Consider the following 16,708-nt stretch of genomic DNA (forward strand, 5'->3'; position numbering starts at 1 on the left):
GTCCAGAGAATACATAGACTCAAAAGGAGGAGCCTGAAAAATCTTAATTGAGACTCCAAGGAGGAGAAATAGATTTAAAAACAGGTTTAATATAAACCAAAACCTGAACAAAACAGTGAATATCAGGAAGTTAAACAAACTTTCTATAAAATAAGACAGAAAGAGCAAAAAATGTGTCCTTCCAAAGAATTTGCAGACAAAACGTTAATCCAAACCAACCTGAAGAAACTGTAAAATCCTAGTTCTAAAAGAATGCCAAGAATAATCATGAGTTGAACATCATGAAATAAAGGTTTTCCAAACCCGAAAATAACATCTCCTAGAAACAGATTTACGAGCCTGTATCATAGTGCTAATAACTGAGTCAGAGAAACATCTATGACTAAACACTTAAGTGTTCAATTTCCAAACCTTCAAATTTAGAAATTTGAGATCCCATGGAAAAAACGGCCCCGGAAACAGAAGATCTGGCCTTAAAGGAAGTGGCCAAGGCTGGCAACTGAACATCCTGACAAGGTCCGCATACCTAAACCTGAGACACCAAGCTGGAGCTATCAGAAACACATAAAAATTGTTCTATTATGATCTTGAAGATTACCCATGGAAAAAGAACCAGAGGTGGAAAAAAAGTAAGCAGGTTTGTAAAAACCAAAGAACTGCTAGAGAATCCACTATCTCTGCCTGAGAATCCTTGGACCTGGAAAAGAATCTGGAAAACTTCTTGTTTAGACGAGAGACCATCAAATCTATTTCTGGAAGACCCCACATATGTACAAGATGAAAAAAACACATCTGAATGGAGAGCACTCACCCAGATATAAAGTCTGACAGCTGTGATAAAACCAATCCCAATTGTCTACACCTGAGATATGAATCGCAGAAATTAGACAAGAGTTGGATTCCATCCAAGAAAATATCAGAGATACTTCCTCCATAACTGAAGGACTGCGAGTCCCTCCTTGATGATTGACAAATGCCACTGTTGTGATATTGTCTGTTTAAAAAACAAATGTAAATGTTGTCTCTTCAAAAGAAGCCACGCCTCAAGAGCACTGAAAATGGCGTGGAGTTCTACAATATTAATTGGTAACCTCGCCTCCTGAGGTTTCCAAACCCCTAGTGTTGTCAGAGACTCTCAGACAGCTCCCCCCCCCCTGAAAAACTTGCATCTGTTGAGAATACAGTCCAGGTAGGGATGAACAAATGAGGCCCTCTGAACAATAAGGTGATAGTCCAACCACCAAATCAGAAAGAAAAAAGTGTTGGGATTTAAGTATATCAGTTGTGATAACTGAAAATAATCCCTGCACCTATGGTGCAACATGCAAAGCTTTAGAGGCCCCAAAAGTCAACAATAAAAAGAGGATCGCACCTGATGCTGCAGTCATGAGACCAAAAACTTCCATGCACATAACCACTAAAGGAAAAAACAGAGACTGAAGGTTTAGACAAACTAAAATTAACCTCATTTGTCTCTAGTCTATAAGAAAAAGAATCATTGACACTAAAATGTATCTGGAAACCTAAAAAGGTCACCCCTGTCTAAGGAATCAAGAAACACTATTGTAAATTGATCCTCCAAACATGTCTTGAGGAAACCACACTAGTTGGTTCAAGTGAGATTCTGCTGAATGAAAAGATTAAAGCTTGTACCAAATATCATCCAAACAAGGAAACACCGCAATACCCTGCTCTCTGAATACAGATAGAAGGGCATCAAGGATCTTTGAAAAGAATCTCTGAGCTGCTGCTAGCCCAAAAGGATGACCGACAAATTGGTAATGCTTATCTAGATAAGAGAATCTCAGAAAACAATAGAAAGGAAGGCAGCAGACTCTCAATCCCAAATATACAATAAAAATTGAAAATTTATTGGACAACTTTAAAAAGGTAACAGACATGGCAGTAAAAGCTTCGGCAAAAAATCTTACATGTTTCGCGCCCCCTACAGGCACTTAATCATAGATGAGGGACTCTGTGAGAAACCCCATCTATTTATGCTGTGAGAGTCATAGGTTAACTATTTCCTTACCTCACAGTCATAAAGAGAAAAAAGTTAAAAACAGAGTGCTAAAGCAATTAGATACAAAGGTAGAATCCCAATAGGCAAACATTTCTAATATAATAGATGGGAACAGACAGTGCATAAGATTACAGACAATGGTTGCATTATAATAACACTAATCAAGTTATAATGGTACTATAATAATACTCATCAGGTATTTATATCCTTATTATTCTTATAAAAATTAATACCAAAATCTTATTTCATGTACCTATTATTAAAAAAGGGGCAAGAATTTATATAAACTTTGAAGAGTACTCTATACATAGAAAAAAATATATCAAAATTAACAATACATTAATACTTTAATTAAATTTCTCATGAATCTACAAAGAGTATATATCTTTTCTAGCACAGACTACAGAGAACAGCTAAATCAAAAAGTGATAAATTCATATGGTTTAGATGATTTATATGTATATACTCTGTGATACAAATCAGGGCATGGATAGAGAGGGTGCATAGAAAGAAGAAAGACTAAATTAAATTAAATTAGATTAATTATCAATAAAATAATCTATGTCACATTCTCTATTCATGCCCCGAGGGGCAAGGGTCTTTAATTTGAGGATCCAATAGAGTTCCTTCTTTTCCAAAATCTTGGCTCTATTTCCCCCTCTGATAGGAACCACAGCCATATCTATAACTTGTACTGAAAGGCTGGCTATGTATGTGAGATGGAAATTATTAAAATGATTTGCAACTGCAGAATCCTTATTGTAATACTTAACATCTCTGACATGTTCACTATATCTGGTCCTGAGCATTCTGGTCGTTTTGCCCACGTACTGACAATTACAAAGGTTACATGTCAAGAGATAAACCACAAACTGGGAACCACAATTGGCATAAAACTTTGTCTCATAAGTGTCACTAGTGGAATTACTGACAAAATGTTGTCCTATTTTTACATTAGGGCATGTATAACAAATTGTGTGTCCACATTTAAAGGTACCTAGTTTTTTAAGCCAAGTTCCTCTTTGTTTTTGTGAGGTACCTGTGATCTGGCTAGGAGATAGAATTTGTGACAGGGTCCTGGATTTTTTAGGGACAAATTTACAGTTATTAATAAGGGGACAGAGACTCTCATCTGCCCTTAGTATATGAAGGTGTTTTTTCAAAACTCCTACAATTTCGTCATATTGTTGGCTGTATTCCGTTGAAAACACAACGGAGTCAGCAAAATCAGCGTTATTTTTAGACTTATTTTTGTTGGATACTGTTTTATTATCCCTAATTTTTGTTTGACACATTTCAAGGGCATCATTTTTGTAACCACGTTTAACAAGTCTGTCCCTAAGCTCACTAGCCTGTTGGTCATAAACATGATCACTCTTAGTGTTTCTTCTAACACGAAGAAATTGGGACTTAGGGATAGACTTGATAAGATGATGTGGATGATGAGAGGTCGCATGTAAAATTGTATTACCCGCCGTGGGTTTACGATATGTTTTGGTAATTATTTGCATGTTCTCAATACTGATGTTGAGATCCAAATAATTAACCTGCCTTTCACTAAAGGACCCCGTGAATGAGAGTCCTAAATCATTATGGTTACAAAATGTCAAAAACTTATGAAATTCTGAATCAGTCACAGGGTATCTCACTATCAAAAGCAGGTCGTCTATGTAGCGAACTAGTAACTCAATACTACTCTGCCATGGGTTCATTGAAGTATATATGTAGGTTAATTCCCACCATGCAACAAAGATATTTGCAAATGAAGGCGCAAATTTTGCGCCCATGGCGGTGCCACAGATTTGAAGAAAGAATTCTTCATTAAATAAAAAATAATTATGTGACAAAAGAAAATTCAAAACACTACAAATATACTCAATGTGTTCAGTAGAGTGTTGAGATTCTTTTTTAAGGAAAAAGGCAACAGCTTGTATACCTAACGATTGTGGGATGGATGTATACAATGAAACAATATCCATTGTGACCCATGAGAAGCCAGGTTCCCAGTCAATTTTTTCAAGAGTCATCAAGTGTGAGGATTGTCCGGGTTGCATACTATCTCTTTAAGGATTTCACTTCCTTTTACTATTTAAGGACCCTCCTACCATTTTCCTTTGCTGGCAAATTGAGTGTTGTAGCCATTCAGCTACAGAATCTTATCCTTGCTAGCTCTGTGGATATTGATCGCATCATTTCTTGTTACCTGTTTCCAGTATTTTGGACGATCCTGTTACCATCTTTAAACTTGCAGCATTCTCTCTCCTTGCTATTGAGAGATCGAGTGCTCATCTCTGACGTCATCAGCTACGGACGTGCAGAGTTACTAAACAGCTCATCTCGCTACCGGCATCTCCCGATGAACTGTGCATTGAGTGAGATACAACCTGCCTGTCCTGCTACCAACTACTCCGGTACCTTAGAGAGCGTTCCCTCCTGGTATAAGGTAACACCTTATTTGCCATATTTGAATTTAGTAACGATATTATAAGTTTTGCTTACTGTTTCATACCTTGGCATATATTAAACTCATTGTGTTAACTGTGGTAATCTCGCAATTGTTAGCACTGTGACACACACCCACTATTTGAATGTAAGGTATTCCTGAGTAATCTTAACTTTATTATTACGATATCAACTAAAATATCTCCTAATAAATCCTTTCTAGTAAGTAGTACATTACAGTCCTTACATCAAGAGATGAGAGGTGTCCAGGAGGTATGATAACTGTGACACAGCCAGCGGCTGCAAAATAGTGTCAATCCACTCTGCCATAGGCTCAAAGAGCGAGCCAATTCCGGCCACAATGGGCCTACCCGGGGGACACCTCTCATCCTTGTGAATTTTTGGAACATGATGAAATATAGGACAAATCGGATATTTCGGTACCAATATATCAATATCAGAACTTTTAAAAAGACCCAGACATATACCTTCTTCAACTATTTTCATAAGTTTACTTTGAAAGAGTTTTGTAGGATTATGGTCCAGCTTTCTATACACTTTAATGTCAGACAATTGCCTATAGGCCTCATCCATATAAAGCTGTTTATTCATAACAACAATGCTGCCCCCCTTATCCGAATTCCGAATTACAATATCTTTGTTTTTGGCCAAGTTGTCAAGTGCCTGGCGTTCTTTGAAAGTAAGGTTAGGATTAGGGGGGGGGGGCAGCAATGTCTCTAACTCTTTGTTCTAAATCAAAAATGTCTTTTTGTACGGATTTTTGGAAAGCATTTATCATTGGGCCTCTAAAGTGAACCGGGTAAAAATCAGACCTATGTTTTTTGGGGGCAGGTATAGGTACAGGAATAGATCTCTCAGAGCCCTCACTGAGCAAACTTTCTAAATCGCTAATGGCGCATGCATCAGCAAAGGTCAAATGTGAAGTAACCTCATTATTTTCTTTTACATTGGAAGGCCTAATTAAGTCTGACATGTCAGTATTTTCACTTAAAGTAGAAAAATATTTTTTTAGGGATAACTTTCTGACAAATTTGTTAATATCTAAGAGAGTATTAAAACAAGAAAACTTTCTCAGAAAACAATAGTGGTCTGAATGAATTGAAAATAAGCGCCCTGTAAGTCTATTATGGACATGAAGTAACCTTGCTAAACAGAAAGGCAGAATAGTCCCTATAGTCACCATCTTGAAAGTTGGGACTCTTACAAAACTATATAAAAATTTCAGATCTAGAATTGGTCTGAACAAATTTTTTCTTTAGGACTCCGTTCCCGCAGAGGAACTAGAACCATCACCCCTGAAAACTCTAAATCTGAAACACAATTTAGAAAAACCTGAGCTTTCACAGGGTTTGTTATAACATGGAAGAGAATCTTCCCATGGGAGGTTTTTATTCTGAAACCTATTCGATACTCCTGAGAAAACAATATTCTGAATCCACTGATTTGAAACAAAACTGTCCAAATGTGCTGAAATAAATTCAATCTGCCCCCCCCCCCCCGCCACCAGTAGAACGGGTTAAAAGGCAGCACCGGCTTGGAATAATTCAAATTCTGAAAAAAAATCTAAAATCAGAGCCAGAGGCCTTAAGGGAATGAAAAAACAATTGGGAGATTAAAAATTACCCTTAGATTTCTTAACTTGAGGCAGAAAAGACTCCTTTTCCCGCAGTAATAGAGGAGATAATAATATCCAATAGAAAATCTTAAAAAAATTACTAACCTAAAACAATAAGGCCTAGATTTAGAGTTCGGCGTTAGCCGTGAAAACCAGCGTTAGAGGCTCCTAACGCTGGTTTTAGGCTACCGCCGGTATTTGGAGTCACTCAAAATAGGGTCTAACGCTCACTTTTCAGCCGCGACTTTTCCATACCGCAGATCCCCTTACGTCAATTGCGTATCCTATCTTTTCAATGGGATCTTCCTAACGCCGGTATTTAGAGTCGTTTCTGAAGTGAGCGTTAGAGCTCTAACGACAAAACTCCAGCCGCAGGAAAAAAGCAGGAGTTAAGAGCTTTCTGGGCTAACGCCGGTTTATAAAGCTCTTAACTACTGTACCCTAAAGTACACTAACACCCATAAACTACCTATGCACCCCTAAACCGAGGTCCCCCCACATCGCCGCAACTCGATTAAATTTTTTCAACCCCTAATCTGCCGACCGCCACCTACGTTATACTTATGTACCCCTAATCTGCTGCCCCTAACCCCGCCGACCCCTGTATTATATTTATTAACCCCTAATCTGCCCCCCTCAACGTCGCCGACACCTGCCTACACTTATTAACCCCTAATCTGCCGAGCGGACCTGAGCGCTACTATAATAAAGTTATTAACCCCTAATCCGCCTCACTAACCCTATCATAAATAGTATTAACCCCTAATCTGCCCTCCCTAACATCGCCGACACCTAACTTCAATTATTAACCCCTAATCTGACGACCGGAGCTCATCGCTACTATAATAAATGGATTAACCCCTAAAGCTAAGTCTAACCCTAACACTAACACCCCCCTAACTTAAATATAATTTAAATCTAACGAAATTAATTAACTCTTATTAAATAAATTATTCCTATTTAAAGCTAAATACTTACCTGTAAAATTAATCCTAATATAGCTACACTATAAATTATAATTATATTGTAGCTATTTTAGGATTAATATTTATTTTACAGGTAACTTTGTATTTATTTTAACCAGGTACAATAGCTATTAAATAGTTAAGAACTATTTAATAGTTACCTAGTTAATATAATAACAAAATTACCTGTAAAATAAGTCCTAACCTAAGTTATAATTAAACCTAACACTACCCTATCAATAAATTAATTAAATAAAATACCTACAATTACCTACAATAAAACCTAACACTACCCTATCAATAAATTAATTAAATAAAATACCTACAATTACCTACAATAAAACCTAACACTACACTATCAATAAATAAATTAAATACAATTTCTACAAATAACTACAATTACATAAACTAACTAAAGTACAAAAAATAAAAAAGAACTAAGTTACAAAAAATAAAAAAATATTTACAAACATAAGAAAAATATTACAACAATTTTAAACTAATTACACCTACTCTAAGCCCCCTAATAAAATAACAAAGACCAAAATAAAACAATGCCCTACCCTATTCTAAATTAATAAATTTAAAAGCTCTTTTACCTTACCAGCCCTGAACAGGGCCCTTTGCGGGGCATGCCCCAAGAAATTCAGCTCTTTTGCCTGTAAAAAAAAACATACAATACCCCCCCCCAACATTACAACCCACCACCCACATACCCCTAATCTAACCCAAACCCCCCTTAAATAAACCTAACACTAAGCCCCTGAAGATCATCCTACCTTGTCTTCACCATACCAGGTTCACTGATCGGTCCAGAAGAGCTCCTCCGATGTCCTGATCCAAGCCCAAGCGGGGGGGCTGAAGAGGTCCATGATCCGGCTGAAGTCAGTCTTCATCCAAGCGGGCCAGAAGAGGTCTTCCATCCGATTGAAGTCTTCATCCAAGCGGCATCCATCCGGAGCGAAGCGGCAGCATCCTGAAGACCTCCACCTCTTCCTTTAAATGACGTCACCCAAGATGGCGTCCCTCGAATTCCGATTGGCTGATAGGATTCTATCAGCCAATCGGAATTAAGGTAGGAATATTCTGATTGGCTGATGGAATCAGCCAATCAGAATCAAGTTCAATCCGATTGGCTGATCCAATCAGCCAATCAGATTGAGCTCGCATTCTATTGGCTGTTCCGATCAGCCAATAGAATGCGAGCTCTATCTGATTGGCTGATTGGATCAGCCAATCGGATTGAACTTGATTCTGATTGGCTGATTCCATCAGCCAATCAGAATATTCCTACCTTAATTCCGATTGGCTGATAGAATCCTATCAGCCAATCGGAATTCGAGGGACGCCATCTTGGGTGACGTCATTTAAAGGAACCGTCATTCGTCGTTCAGTCATCGGCCAGGATGGATGTTCCGCGGTGGAGGTCTTCAGGATGCTGCCGCTTCGCTCCGGATGCCGCTTGGATGAAGACTTCAATCGGATGGAAGACCTCTTCTGGCCCGCTTGGATGAAGACTTCAGCCGGATCATGGACCTCTTCAGCCCCCCGCTTGGGCTTGGATCAGGACATCGGAGGAGCTCTTCTGGACCGATAAGTGAACCTGGTATGGTGAAGACAAGGTAGGATGATCTTCAGGGGCTTAGTGTTAGGTTTATTTAAGGGGGGTTTGGGTTAGATTAGGGGTATGTGGGTGGTGGGTTGTAATGTTGGGGGGGGGTATTGTATGTTTTTTTTTTACAGGCAAAAGAGCTGAATTTCTTGGGGCATGCCCGCAAAGGGCCCTGTTCAGGGCTGGTAAGGTAAAAGAGCGTTTACATTTATTAATTTAGAATAGGGTAGGGCATTTTTTTATTTTGGGGGTCTTTGTTATTTTATTAGGGGGCTTAGAGTAGGTGTAATTAGTTTAAAATTGTTGTAATATTTTTCTTATGTTTGTAAATATTTTTTTATTTTTTGTAACTTAGTTCTTTTTTATTTTTTGTACTTTAGTTAGTTTATGTAATTGTAGTTATTTGTAGAAATTGTATTTAATTTATTTATTGATAGTGTAGTATTAGGTTTTATTGTAGGTAATTGTAGGTATTTTATTTAATTAATTTATTGATAGGGTAGTGTTAGGTTTAATTATAACTTAGGTTAGGACTTATTTTACAGGTAATTTTGTAATTATTTTAACTATTTTAGCTATTGTACCTGGTTAAAATAAATACAAAGTTACCTGTAAAATAAATATTAGTTTAATTTATTTATTGATAGTGTAGTGTTAGGTTTTATTGTAGGTAATTGTAGGTATTTTATTTAATTAATTTATTGATAGGGTAGTGTTAGGTTTTATTGTAGGTAATTGTAGGTATTTTATTTAATTAATTTATTGATAGGGTAGTGTTAGGTTTAATTATAACTTAGGTTAGGACTTATTTTACAGGTAATTTTGTTATTATTTTAACTAGGTAACTATTAAATAGTTCTTAACTATTTAATAGCTATTGTACCTGGTTAAAATAAATACAAAGTTACCTGTAAAATAAATATAAATCCTAAAATAGCTAGAATATAATTATAATTTATAGTGTAGCTATATTAGGATTAATTTTACAGGTAAGTATTTAGCTTTAAATAGGAATAATTTATTTAATAAGAGATAATTAATTTCGTTAGATTTAAATTATATTTAATTTAGGGGGGTGTTAGTATTAGGGTTAGACTTAGCTTTAGGGGTTAATACATTTATTAGAATAGCGGTGAGCTCCGGTCGTCAGATTAGGGGTTAATAATTGAAGTTAGGTGTCGGCGATGTTAGGGAGGGCAGATTAGGGGTTAATACTATTTATGATAGGGTTAGTGAGGCGGATTAGGGGTTAATAACTTTATTATAGTAGCGGTGCGGTCCGCTCGGCAGATTAGGGGTTAATAAGTGTAGGCAGGTGTCGGCGACGTTGAGGGGGGCAGATTAGGGGGTTAATAAATATAATATAGGGGTCGGCGGTGTTAGGGGCAGCAGATTAGGGGTACATAAGGATAACGTAGGTGGCGGCGCTTTGCGGTCGGCAGATTAGGGGTTAATTATTGTAAGTAGCTGGCGGCGACGTTGTGGGGGGCAGGTTAGGGGTTAATAAATATAATATAGGGGTCGGCGGTGTTAGGGACAGCAGATTAGGGGTACATAGGGATAATGTAAGTTGCGGCGGTTTACGGAGCGGAAGATTAGGGGTTAATAATAATATGCAGGGGTCAGCGATAGCGGGGGCGGCAGATTAGGGGTTAATAAGTGTAAGGTTAGGGGTGTTTAGACTCGGGGTACATGTTAGAGTGTTAGGAGCAGACGTAGGAAGTGTTTCCCCATAGGAAACAATGGGGCTGCGTTAGGAGCTGAACGCTGCTTTTTTGCAGGTGTTAGGTTTTTTTCAGCTCAAACAGCCCCATTGTTTCCTATGGGAGAATCGTGCACGAGCACGTTTTTGAGGCTGGCCGCGTCCGTAAGCAACTCTGGTATCGAGAGTTGCATTTGCGGTAAAAATGCTCTACGCTCCTTTTTTGGAGCCTAACGCAGCATTTTTTTGAACTCTCGATACCAGAGTTAATTTTATGGTGCGGCCAGAAAAAAGCCCGCGTAGCGTTAACAGCCCATCTACCGCCAAACTCCAAATCTAGGCCTAAGATAGTAATCTAAATTTAAACACCATATCAGAGATTGTAAGCCATAAAACTTATCTAGTAAAAATGGCTAAAACAAAGATTTAATATAAGTTAAAATGACATAAAATATAGCATCATAAATTAAATGATTAGCATGTTGAAGTAAAAGAACAATGCTTAGACAAATCAAGATCTGATAACTAAACTGTCCAACCAAAAAAAAAGTTGAAACAGCAGCAACATTAGCCATAAAAATGGCAGGTTAAAAAACATGGCCAATATGTAAATATGCTTATTTTAAGATAGGAAACAAACTTTCTATCTAAAAGATCCTTAAAAGAAGAAATATCTTCCATAGGATAGAAGTACGTTCGGCAAGAGAAGAAATAGCCCCACCTTTAGGGAATTTTATCTTAAAACACTAACAGCTAGATTACGAGTCTTGCGTTAGGGTTAAAAAGCAGCATTGAGAGGTCCCAACGCTGCTTTTTAACGCCCGCTGGTATTACGAGTCTTGAAATGACAGGCTCACCGCTCACTTTTTTGTCCAGACTCGGAAATACCGCAAATCCACTTACGTCAATTGCGTATCCTATATTTTCAATGGGACTTGCATAGCCCCGGTATTACGAGTCTTCCAAAAAGTGAGCGGTACAGCCTCTCCTGTCAAGACTGATACTGCATTTTAAAGTCAGTAGTTAAGAGTTTTACACTACAATGCCGTAACATAAAACTCTTAACTAACGTGCTAAAAAGTACACTAACACCCATAAACTACCTATTAACCCCTAAACCGAGGACCCCCACATCGCAAACAATAAAATAAATATTTTAACCCCTAATCTGCCGAACTGGACATCTCCGCCACTATAATAAATATATTAACCCCTAAACCACCACACTCCTGCATCGCAAACACTAGTTAAATATTATTAACCCCTAATCTGCCGCCCCCAATGTCGCCACCACTATAATAAAGTTATTAACCCCTAAACCTAAGTCTAACCCTAACCCTAACACCCCCAAACTTAAATATAATCTAAATAAAATTACTACAATTCACTAAATTATTCCTATTCAAAACTAAATACTTACCGATAAAATAATAATAATAGTTACAGTGTATCTAGCTTAGGGTTTATTTTTATTTTACAGGCAAGTTTGTATTTAGTTTAACTAGTTACAATAGTTATTAAATAGTTATTAACTATTTAATAACTACCTAGTTAAAATAAAGACAAATTTACCTGTAAAATAAAACCTAACCTAAGTTACAATTACACCTAGCACTACACTATAATTAAATAAATTAAATAAATTTAATACAATTAATTACAATTAATTAAAATGATCTAAAGTACAACCCCCCCCCCCCACTAAATAACAGAAAATAATAAATTACAAGATTTTTAAACTAATTACACCTACTCTAATCCCCCTAAAAAAATAAAAAGCCCCCCAAAATAAAAAAAAGCCCTACCCTACACTAAATTACAAATAGCCCTTAAAAGGGCCTTTTGCGGGGCATTGCCCCAAAGTAATCAGCTCTTTTACCTGTAAAAAAAAAAAGTACAAATACCCCCCAACATTAAAACCCACCACACACACAACCAACCCTACTCTAAAACCCACCCAATCCCCCCTTAAAAAAACCTAACACTAACCCCTTGAAGATCACCCTACCTTGAGAAGTCTTCACCCAACCGAGCAGAAGTCCTCAACGAATCTGGCAGAAGTGGTCCTCCAGATTGGCAGAAGTCTTCATCCAACCGGGCAGAAGTGGACCTCCAGACGGGCAGAAGTCTTCATCCAGATGGCATCTTCTATCTTCATCCATCCGGCGCGGAGCGGGTCCATCTTCAAGATGTCCAACGCGGAGCATCTTCTTCAAACAACGGCCGACGACTGAATGAAGGTTCCTTTAAATAACGTCATCCAAGATGGTGTTCCTTCAATTCCGATTGGCTGATAGAATTCTATCAGCCAATCGGAATTAAGGTAGAAAAAATCCTATTGGCTGATGCAATCAGCCAATAGGATTGAACTTCAATCCTATTGGCTGATCCAATCAGCCAATAGGATTGAGCTCGCATTCTATTGGCTGTTCCAATCAGCCAATAGAATGCAAGCTCAATCCTATTGGCTGATTGCTTCAGCCAATAGGATTTTTTCTACCTTAATTCTGATTGGCTGATAGAATTCTATCAGCCAATCGGAATTGAAGGGACGCCATCTTGGATGACGTCATTTAAAGGAACCTTCATTCAGTCGTCGGCCATCGTTTGAAGAGGATGCTCCGCGTCGGATGTCTTGAAGATGGACCCGCTCCGCGCCGGATGGATGAAGATGCCGTCTGGATGAAGACTTCTGCCCGTCTGGAGGTCCACTTCTGCCCAGTTGGATGAAGACTTCTGCCTGTCTGGAGGACCACTTCTGCCGGATTCGTTGAGGACTTCTGCCCGATTGGTGAAGACTTCTCAAGGTAGGGTGATCTTTAAGGAGTTAGTGTTAGGTTTTTTAAGGGGGGATTGGGTGGGTTTTAGAGTAGGGTTGGTTGTGTGGGTGGTGGGTTTTAATGTTGGGGGGGTATTTGTACTTTTTTTTACAGGTAAAAGAGCTGTAAAAAGGCCATTTTAAGGGCTATTTGTAATTTAGTGTAGGGTAGGGCTTTTTTTATTTTGGAGGGCTTTTTTATTTTGTTAGGGGAATTAGAGTAGGTGTAATTAGTTTAAAAATCTTGTAATTATTTTATTATTTTCCGTAATTTAGTGTATTTTTCCGTACTTTAGATAATTTTATTTAATTGTAATTAATTGTATTTAGTTTAGGTAATTAATTTAATTATAGTGTAGTATTAGGTGTTAGGGTAACTTAGGTTATGTTTTATTTTACAGGTACTTTTGTCTTTATTTTAACTAGGTAGTTATTAAATAGTTAATAACTATTTAATAACTATTGTACCTAGTTAAAATAAATACAAATTTGCCTGTAAAATAAAAATAAACCCTAAGCTAGCTACAATGTAACTATTAGTTATATTGTAGCTAGCTTATGGTTTATTTTATAGGTAAGTATTTAGTTTTAATAGGAATTATTTAGTTAATTGTAGTAATTTTATTTAGATTATTTAAATTATATTTGTTAGGGGGGGTGTTAGGGTTAGGGTTAGACTTAGATTTAGGGGTTAATAACTTTATTATAGTGGCGGCGATGTTGGGGGAGGCAGATTAGGGGGTAATAAATGTAGGTAGGTTGCGGCGACATAGGGGGTGGCAGATTAGGGGTTAATAAATAAAATGTAGGTGTCGGCAATGTTGGGAGCAGCAGATTAGGGGTTCATAAGTATAATGTAGGTGGCGCGGTGTCCAGAGCGGCAGATTAGGGGTTAATAATATAATACAGGTGTTGGTGATGTCGGGGGCGGCAGATTAGGGGTTCATAAGTGTAAGATTAGGGGTGTTTAGATTCGGGGTTCATGTTAGGGTGTTAGGTGTAGACATAACTTTTATTTCCCCATAGGAATCAATGGGGCTGCGTTAGGAGCTTTACGTTGCTTTTTTGCAGGTGTTAGGTTTTTTTTTCAGCCGGCTCTCCCCCATTGATTCCTATGGGAAAATCGTGCTCAAGCACGTTTTACCTGCTTACCGCTAACGTAAGCAGCGCTGGTATTGAGGTGAGATGTGGAGCAAAATTTTGCTCTTCGCTCACTTTTTTTGCGGCTAACCCCGGGTTTGTAAAAACCCATAATACCAACGCTGTCTGTAAGTGAGCGGTGAGCATAAACTGCTCGTTAGCACCGCACCCCTGTTAACGCAAAACTCGTAATCTAGGTGTAAATTAGCCATATTAAAGGATGTAGCCTTTTTTTAAACCTAGAAGAAAGGTAAAAAGAAGCACTAAGTTTAGATTCCTTACTAACCATATGATAAATAGCATCTGGAATAATAAAAACTTCAAGAGTTACCTCAGAAGCTTAAAAAAACAGAATTAAAACATTTGCTATTCTTGTTATCAAGAGGACTAGATTCCTCAATACTCAAAGTAAACAACACTTCCTTAATAAAGAATAAATACATTGAATTAAAAGTTTAATTTATCAAAATCAGTCTCTGAAATAGGATCATCTGTGTCAGAGAAAACCACATCAGCAGAAATACTACAGTATGCTGTCGATCTATTCAAACTTCATAGGTTTATGAGTATGAATAATAAAACATAACAAGTGCCACATATTTGACCTGAAGAAATAAAATCAGCCAATTAAACAATGTACACACTTAGCTTTGGTAGAAATTGTGTACAAGCAGCATAGTTTCTACAGTAACATCAGAGGCAGCACCACCAATTAAATCAATTTAGCTTCTTTATTTTCTTATAATCAGGAGTAGGTACAAAGTAACAAGACTACGTTTTGGGCTGTTTACCCTTAGTCATGTCTCATGACAGCCCGAAACGTAGTCTTGTTACTTTGTACCTACTCCTGATATAAGAAAATAAAGAAGCTACATTGATTTAATTGGTGGTGCTGCCTCTTCTTGGACTTGAACATTTTACAAGGTATGCAGTAACCTTTGGCATGCACACCTATACTGTGCTGTTACTGGATCTCATTGGGAAATACAGTAACATCAGAGGCAGGATCAGTTTGAGAATTCTTGAAAAATGTAAAAAAAAAAAAAAAATTTAAACAAAATATCCAATTTCCACAAAATAGCAGTTTCAGGAATGGGAAAAAATGCTTATATGAAAGACAAAAGCAAATATCATAGCCCTCTATAACAAATGAAAGCAGAGAGCAAAAGAGGGAGAGACTTAATATAACAAAAATTTTGGCGCAAAAAATGACGCAAATGCAGAGAAAAAACTTTTGGCGCCAAGGTTAACAGGAAATGACACGATTTGCGTCATAACAGGCGCGACTTCGCGGCAAAAAAATTTGAGTCAACAAAGACGCAATAAATGATGTGTCACAACAAACGCCAAAGGGTCTGAATATAGAATTAGACATTGCTGCTTTTTTATAATATACTTAATTGATCACAAATATGATTTTTATAAGGTATATAGTGCTATACTTTATGATGACTGTAGCAATTACAGCTGTTAATAACATATTTTATATATATATTATATATAGGATGAATTTTTATAGGATTATTTTTTATGAATTTTATATATATAATCGATGAATATAAATTATTAATTATAAATATGTGTACACAAAAATTAATTTACAAGGTAATATATATGTATGTATTTTTTTGTTATTGGGTGATATTTTATCATAATGTGTTTATGTTTTTAAAACATTGTTTTTTATGTCCAATTAATTTATTTATATATTTTTTGGGGAGATATAATGTACAAATATGTATTAAGATGATACCTAATTGCTATGATACATGTTTTTTACGCTGACATGCTTAACATCAGAACCGAGGCAATATCAAGCCTGTGTATATTTTTGTTACATGCACCTATCCAATCCCATATGAATTTGATTAAACAGGGGGCGGAATCATTGTAGGTGGCATAAATAGGACCTGTTGTTACCTGTGTCAATAGTTCTTGAGAAAGTCCCGTAGATCGGGACGAAACGCATAGAACGTAACTGTGGTGCTCTATTATTATTTTTTACCCTGTGAAGCCACCCTTAGGTCCTCTCGTGCCGGGAGCACTGTGTTGGAGGTTTTCCTATTGGGTTAGAGCGGAGGGTGTGTGTCCTCCTGACGTAGTGGCTGAGACCAGAGGCTCGTATGCGGGCGGCAATCTTTGTTTGCATTTAACCAGTGGAAATAACGCTCCAGGCTGCAAACGACTATTAGAGACTGTACAAGTGGGGCTAAAGCTGCGAGATCACGGAGGATACCTTACACCTGATGTGTTTTTATTTATTGTCTATCTTGAGAGTACAATATTGTGCGTGTTGTCTGCATTAAAGTTTAAATCTACACTTGAATCGTGTCCTGCACTTCTCTCCTTCTTTTCTTTAAACGCAACCTT

General features: G+C 37.3%; 1 protein-coding gene across 1 annotated transcript in view; it reads right to left on the minus strand.

The window, feature by feature from the left end:
- Positions 1–16,708, minus strand: part of REPS2 (RALBP1 associated Eps domain containing 2) — a 611,369-nt gene that overhangs the window by 206,970 nt on the left and 387,691 nt on the right. The window lies entirely within an intron of this gene.

This window comes from Bombina bombina, chromosome 3 (assembly GCF_027579735.1).
Source record: "Bombina bombina isolate aBomBom1 chromosome 3, aBomBom1.pri, whole genome shotgun sequence".
Taxonomy (NCBI): domain Eukaryota; kingdom Metazoa; phylum Chordata; class Amphibia; order Anura; family Bombinatoridae; genus Bombina; species Bombina bombina.